This window comes from Leptodactylus fuscus, chromosome 10 (assembly GCF_031893055.1).
Source record: "Leptodactylus fuscus isolate aLepFus1 chromosome 10, aLepFus1.hap2, whole genome shotgun sequence".
Taxonomy (NCBI): Eukaryota; Metazoa; Chordata; class Amphibia; order Anura; family Leptodactylidae; genus Leptodactylus; species Leptodactylus fuscus.
Window position 1 is genome coordinate 3,462,489 of NC_134274.1, and position 7,957 is coordinate 3,470,445.

The window sequence follows — 7,957 nt, forward strand, 5'->3', positions numbered from 1 at the left end:
ACGATCGCCAAGGTGACTTATAACATAAGATGAAGCCAATAGAAGTCGCCAGGATCGGGCGCAGCGGCTCATAAAACACGAAAACCACTGATTTACTGCACAACACAAAGTCACATTGCTGAAGTCTCTGACCGGAGGCGATCAGGTGATGAGGAGGGTTGTGGGCAGCGCCACCTAGTGCTCAGTCAGGAGGGGAGGGAAAGGTGGAAGGGGGTGAAGCCGAAAACTGGGGTGTCTTCAGGATAGAGACTGGGTAGAGGGTCTGCAGATGATCCACAATCTAGTGACTACTTGAGGTTGTTCATTGTATTACGGAGACAAAAACCCGACATTACCCGACATTGGGGTGAGTTGTGGGGTCACCTTCTTATTTAGGATTGACACTGAGTGGCCACTTTATTAGAGACCCCCGTTCTTTCATGATTGGTGCACCCATGTAGGTATACAGTATGTATGTTATAGATACAGGTGTATACAGTATATAGTGATGCATGTATACAGTATGTACATCACTATATTATATATATATATATATAATGTGTGACCTCGCGCTTCCTCTTCTGGGGGTTTAGCTTTGTGCACCGGGCAGAGGGTTTGTCTCCATCTCAGGACTGTCCTGGAAACCTCGGCACGGTACCGACCAAACCGCGGAGATCTGCACAGAGAGGCCGCACATCGTCTGCGGTCACCACAATCTGCTTCAGTCTTGGAGAATCCCTCTGCCAATTCTGCCTGCCAAAGATTCCCCTACCGTGATTAATAGGGTGCTGGTTAACCCTTCACTGCCTGCAGGATGGGTATGGAGCGGCTGACAGAGAGGAACAAGTGCTTTAGTGCCAAGGAAAGGGGACCGGGGTCTCCCCATAGAGGAAGGGGTGAGGAGCAGACGCCGTTCCTGTCCGTCACTGTGTGGCCACTGCCTGACCAAGGCCCCGAGCCTCCACTTGTCATGCCTGAATATCGCCTACTCTAGTCTAATTCACACTCACCATCAAGGGCACCCAAACCGCCATCAGGTCAGAGACCCACTGGGGGGACAGCCCTGAACAGGTGTATAGGTATGTATAGACTGTATATATACACAACATACACATACATACTGCATACACACAAAACATACATCTAAGGTGTGTGAGAGCTTCTGGTGACCCATGATAAGCTTAGATACAGCAGCTCAGCACACCGTGTCACACATGATGAGAACCATAACTGGACTTGCTTTGGTCTAGAGAACGGTCCCAGTGACGACACAATAATGCTGGGGTGCGGTCCGCTTCTCTGCAGCTGGTTGCGGCCCCTGTGATGTGCGATAAGTGTAATTTGTGTAAATTTGGCCGCCTGTTGTACTTGGCTCATTCACTCATCTCTACAGCTGCAAATCATTGTCACCATGGAAACGGCGAGGGATTCACAAGACTCTTATAGAAATACATTGCCTGTGTCTATATACAATGTATCTATATATATGTGTGTGTATAAAGTATATATGCCTATACATAGTGTGTATATACACTCACCGGCCACTTTACTAGGTACACCTGTCCAACTGCTCGTTAACACTTAATTTCTAATCAGCCAATCACATGGCGGCCACTCAGTGCATTTAGGCATGTAGACATGGTCAAGACAATCTCCTGCAGTTCAAACCGAGCATCAGTATGGGGGGGGAAGAAAGGTGATTTGAGTGCCTTTGAACGTGGCATGGTTGTTGGTGCCAGAAGGGCTGGTCTGAGTATTTCAGAAACTGCTGATCTACTGGGATTTTCACGCACAACCATCTCTAGGGTTTACAGAGAATGGTCCGAAAAAGAAAAAACATCCAGTGAGTGGCAGTTCTGTGGGGGGCGGAAATGCGTTGTTGATGCCAGAGGTCAGAGGAGAATGGCCAGACTGGTTCGAGCTGATAGAAAGGCAACAGTGACTCAAATAGCCACCCGTTACAACCAAGGTAGCCAGAAGAGCATCTCTGAACGCCGCACAGTACGTCCAACTTTGAGGCTACAGATGGGCTACAGCAGCAGAAGACCACACCGGGGGCCACTCCTTTCAGCTAAGAACAGGAAACTGAGGCTACAATTTGCACAAGCTCATCGAAATTGGACAATTGAAGATTGGAAAAACGTTGCCTGGTCTGATGAGTCTCGATTTCTGCTGCGACATTCGGATGGTAGGGTCAGAATTTGGCGTCAACAACATGAAAGCATGGATCCATCCTGCCTTGTATCGGTAACGGTTCAGGCTGGTGGTGGTGGTGTCATGGTGTGGGGAATATTTTCTTGGCACTCTTTGGGCCCCTTGGTACCAATTGAGCATCGTTGCAACGCCAAAGCCTACCTGAGTATTGTTGCTGACCATGTCCATCCCTTTATGACCACAATGTACCCAACATCTGATGGCTACTTTCAGCAGGATAATGCAATGCCATGTCATAAAGCTGGAATCATCTCAGACTGGTTTCTTGAACATGACAATGAGTTCACTGTACTCCAATGGCCTCCACAGTCACCAGATCTCAATCCAATAGAGGAGCATCTTTGGGATGTGGTGGAACGGGAGATTCGCATCATGGATGTGCAGCCGACAAATCTGCGACTGCAACTGTGTGATGCCATCATGTCAATATGGACCAAAATCTCTGAGGAATGCTTCCAGCACCTTGTTGTATCTATGCCACCAAGAATTGAGGCAGTTCTGAAGGCAAAAGGGGGTCCAACCCGTTACTAGCATGGTGTACCTAATAAAGTGGCCGGTGAGTACAGTATATGTGTGTATACATAGTGAGGGACTTTCTTGCACCAGTTGCGCCCCACAACTGCTGTTCCGCTCCCCACGCTGTGTGAATATGGGCGGAGCAGAGCGGCGACACCTCGGTGCGACATATTTATTATAACTCGCTCCAGTATTCGGGTGTGAGTTATACAGAAATCAGCCCCAGATCCTTTACTGTCGTAGATCTCCGTCATGGCGCAGGGAGAGCCCCTGATTGACAATGAGGTCAGAGTTGCCAATCTCGTAGTCACCCAGCTTTCCCAAACACAGATATGAGAAGTTTCAGAGCAGGGGCCGCCTCAGACAAGCTGCTACTCAAAGGAAAAGATGAGAAGACTCTTCTAGATGATCTGGAGAAGGGGTTGTAAATCTAGGACAGGGGGGGCCGTGGTGCAGCCATTATTGGGATATACGGGTATCTGACTTTTTCGCAGGCAGGACCATCCTGGACTTGGCAAATGCTGCAATATAGTCCACTGCTACTGCGCCTCACAGGGGCCCCACAGAACGATAGACGTGGCCCCTGATGATTGCAATATTAATAACCTCCTGCCCGGGGTCTGCACGGAGTCCAGCACTGCACCGACCTGATGGGGCAAACACTAGTGGGCGATATAATCTGTCATTTCGTATAATCTGTGATGTAATCCATGAACTGGTAATACAATGTCATGTCATATAATCTATAGAGTGATATCATCTGTCATTTCGTATAGTCTGCGATGTTTGCGCGGAGATCGCCGCCCTCCTTCGCCATAGTTTCGTGTTTCTTTCGCAGTGCGGTCGCTCTTTATCTTCCAGAAGAAAATCACTATTTGCTCTCGTATTTTCTGCAGCGATCAGCAGACCCCTCCCTCCTAATCCATACCGGGCTGCAGGACGCATTAACCCCGTCACGGCCTCCAGTCATAGCACAGGAGCTCGGGCCCCCTGCAGGTTTTTTGGGTGCAGTTCCAGATTATTGTAGCTGTGACATTCAGCTGCTCCGTGTGAACACTCCCTTATGGTCTCAGATTTTCGTTTTCATGGTAAAAAGTTCTACAACTTTCTAATAAACTTTTTGCTGCAATTTTCTAGAAGGAACCTTCTTCTTCTTCTTCTTCGCACACAGAGGTGTAAATCTTGTCTAGGGTTTGCTGACATCTTACTTGACATTCACAGTCTGGGCATTAGCTGCAGTTTGTTACAATGTGTCAGTGGAGGTAAGACGTGGTTACGTGTTGTGCACCTAACTTCCAGGCAGGACAAGGATTGGACAGGGCGCTTGTGGGCAGGCTGCCACCATGATGGGTGAGGCCCTGCTGGTCTCCCTCCTAGTCCGGCTGCCATCAGAGGAGTCAGACAGAGACATGAAGAGCTTCTGCCGACCGTCATGCCACACCGCGCTCTTATTTTACCACAGATCTAAAATTAGAGGCCCATAACCAGCTGAAGAGTGTTGTCTGAGGACACGGCCGGCGGCTCCGTCTACAGATAATCTCCCCAAATCTCATCCCCCTCCCCCGCCGGCCGCCATTGTTATCAAAAGTCACTGTAATGAATAAGACGGAATCTTTATTGTAGAAGGGACATTAGGTCAGCCCCTACATAGTAGCTTAGATACAGCAGCTTAGTACCATGCATGATAGGCTTAGATACTTAGATACCCTACCTCAGAAGAAAGTATCACAGATTATACGATTAGTTACAGCAGATCACAAGACAGTGACACGCAGGATAGGATTAGACAAAGAGCTCTGCCCACAGTATCGGACATAATGGGCTTAGATACAGCAGCTCAGCAGACAGTATCACACATGACAGGAAGTATAACCACCAAGCCAATACCTCTGCCAAGATGTATAACCACCAAGCCAGTGCCTCTGCCAAGACGTATAACCACCAAGCCAGTGCCTCTGTCAAGACTTATAACCACCAAGCCAATACCTCTGCCAAGATGTATAACCACCAAGCCAGTGCCTCTGCCAAGACATATAACCACCAAGCCAGTGCCTCTGTCAAGACTTATAACCACCAAGCCAATACCTCTGCCAAGATGTATAACCACCAAGCCAGTACTTCTGCCAAGATGTATAAACATCAAGCCAGTGCCTCTGCCAAGACGTATAACCACCAAGCCAATACCTCTGCCAAGACGTATAACCACCAAGCCAGTGCCTCTGCCATAACGTATAACCACCAAGCCAGTGCCTCTGCCAAGACGTATAACCACCAAGCCAGTACCTGTGCCAAGACGTATAATCACCATGCCAGTGCCTCTGCCAAGACGTATAAACACTAAGCCAATACCTCTGCCAAGACGTATAACCACCAAGCCAGTACCTGTGCCAAGACGTATAACCACCAAGCCAGTGCCTCTGCCAAGACGTATAACCACCAAGCCAATACCTCTGCCAAGACGTATAACCACCAAGCCAATACCTCTGCCAAGATGTATAACCACCAAGTCAGTGCCTCTGCCAAGACGTATAACCATCAAGCCAGTGCCTCTGCCAAGAATAACCACCAAGTTACTGCCTGTCAAGAATTATAACCACCAAGCCATTGCCTCAGTAAAGATGTATAACAACTAAGCTAGACCTCTGCCAAGAAGTTTTGTACAGTAACCATTACTCTTTACGTGAGACTATTAAGGTTCCTTCTTAAAGGTGTAAATACATCAGTATCACTAATAATCATGACTGAGCAGACAGTGTCATGTAAGGCTTAGATACACCAGATCAGAAGACACAATATTACACAATATTCTTAGGTACAACACCTCAATACCACACATGCTTAGATACTCTGAATACTATGTACACATGACATTGTCTATTCCTTGTTTTTACAGTGTAGTACTTTGGTTTATTTCTCTGGGATTTGTCATGTTGTTGACTCAAGTCCTTGCATTCAGGGCTGAGTCCTTGTACCATCCATTAAGTACCGCTCTATAGTCTACTTGCTGTTTTTAGCTGCGGCCTTCACTCTTTTCACATTTCCAGACTCGTGGGAACTCAGAGATTTTTCCCCAATGAAAATTAAAAGCAGCTTCACCAGTTTCCTGTTTGGATGAGGATAGATCCGTGTGACAGGAGACGTCCGCTGCCCCCACATACAGCAATGAACGACCGCCAATACTGTGTTTAACTTGGACTGAGGAGAAGAGAACGCTGGAAACACAAAGATATTATACTGATATATATGGAAAAGTCACCGTGACCTGAGATATAGAGGTGCAGGCCCATCTGTCAGCTGACATCACAGCATAGCAAAGGGAACAGAAATATAGTATATACTGGTACATAGGAGGCAGTATTATAGTATTTTGAGACTTGTATGGTGATTATGGATGAGATTCCTATAAAGAGTTAATCTATGTGATCCGGATCTTGTGGACTCAGAGGTAAATGTGTCAGTATTCGGCTCTGTCTCCTTTGTCTGCTCGTACAGAATACGATATAGATATAGAATCTGTCATTCACTTCATTAGGAGATGATGTACGTCACAGATTATTACGGTATATGGAGCGCTTTCTACCTTCATATAAAATATTATAACTATAACGCTAAGGATTGATGTGCGGATACACGCTGCCCCCTAGTGTTAACTTCAATATAAAGTGACGATTCCTAAACTAAAAACAATGTTCTATATTTACTCATGGAGTTGCGGCTAAGAATACACATTTTCGGTGCACTGAGGGGCATCTCTGTCTCTGCGCCTCATACAGTGGGACGGGTCTAGGTTGGCCGGGGCCTCTTAGTAATTCTAGCGAGTTGTGTGCCTGGCGGGGAATGCAATAAGACTGGCATAAGGTTCACCAGTCTTAATAACTTCCCCCTACGCTCTCAAATGGACTCCTTTTTCAATTCTGCCTTATCAGTTTCTTGGAAAGCTGGGTGACAGCCAATAATAACTGGATAGATCCTACGCAGAAAGGCCAAGTTTTGTATCAAGAGAAGTGCAAGTAAGCGCCAGCTAAGGAGTACAGTGTATTGTACAGTACCGAGCCACAGCTGCTTCAGAACATCTTCATACACACCTGACATGCTGTATACTTTTTTCCATATCATTCGGTTCATAGGAAGTTTATCAGTCGTCCGTTATCCTCTGTCTTGATACACAATCTCTGGACTATGGACAGACGGTGCATCAGCCGTGGCCTAGAGGCAAACATAGGAGAATATGGAGATGAGAGAGGGAAATACATACATAGAAGCATTGATGAGCGGATACACGCTGCCCCCTAGTGTTAGCTGGAATAAAAAAAAGCCCTGGTGTGTGAATGTAGGCTAAGGCCTTAATCACGTAACAGTGCTGTTTTCATGGCCCTAGCATCTGTGAAAAATAGCGGTGTCGGAGGACTGAAGGGGCTTATTCACATAACATGGACACCCAGATTAAAAGGCCCCATGTTGCAAAACTGCACTTTTTTTTTTTTGCAGACTTTGTTGTGTTTTTTTGAGCCATTGCAAGGAATGGATACAAAAGGAATGGGAAATATATAATTAGTTCTTAGGGTGCCTTCAAACAGCGTAGCGCGCCGCTCCTTTAGACACATATCTGAGCGCGGTGCTTCAAAACAGAGCCCATTGATTTCGATGGGTGTTGATATACGCACGCAACCCATTGAAATCAATCGGAGGCTTTTTTACTTATTGATTTCAATGGATAGCGTGCGTATATCGGCACCCATTGAAATCAATGGGCTCTGTTTTGAAGCGCTGCGTGTGTCTAAAGGAGTGGCGCGCTACGCCGTGTGAAGGCACCCTTATACTTCTACCTTCTGCTCAATCCACTCCTGGCTTTGGATCAAAAAACTGCAACAAAAAAAGCTGCATTTCTGCAAAGCGGGGCCTCAGCCTTAATATAGACAAAGACAGAGCACATCAGTTGTTTGATGGATGTGATAAATAGTCCCATAAATAGACCCAATAGTCGTGTGAATAAGGGCTAAAGGTATATAGGCAGGGGTGTAGCCATAGGGGGTGCAGCAGAAGCAGCTCCTATAGGGCCTCATTACAGATTTTGCACTGGGGCCCGGGAGCTTCACCTTGTACCTCTGTGGCCGGCATTAGGGTGAGGACATGTTGATGATTTTGATGCAGTTTTTGAAACCTAAACCAGGTGGAGATCATAAAGGATGAGAACACAGAACAGACAGGCAATCCCTCTGTTCAGTTACTGCACCAGCTATGCCTGTAT

The 7,957-nt window shown here is 46.8% G+C and overlaps 1 protein-coding gene across 1 annotated transcript in view; it reads right to left on the reverse strand.

Moving 5' to 3' along the window:
* Window positions 1–6,830, reverse strand: part of ADD3 (adducin 3) — a 67,690-nt gene extending 60,860 nt beyond the window's left edge. Inside the window, exon 1 of the mRNA XM_075258645.1 lies at window positions 6,795–6,830. The gene's annotated coding sequence lies outside the window, so the exon portion shown is untranslated. The remainder of the gene's footprint in view (window positions 1–6,794) is intronic.
* Between the last annotated feature and the right edge of the window lie 1,127 nt (window positions 6,831–7,957).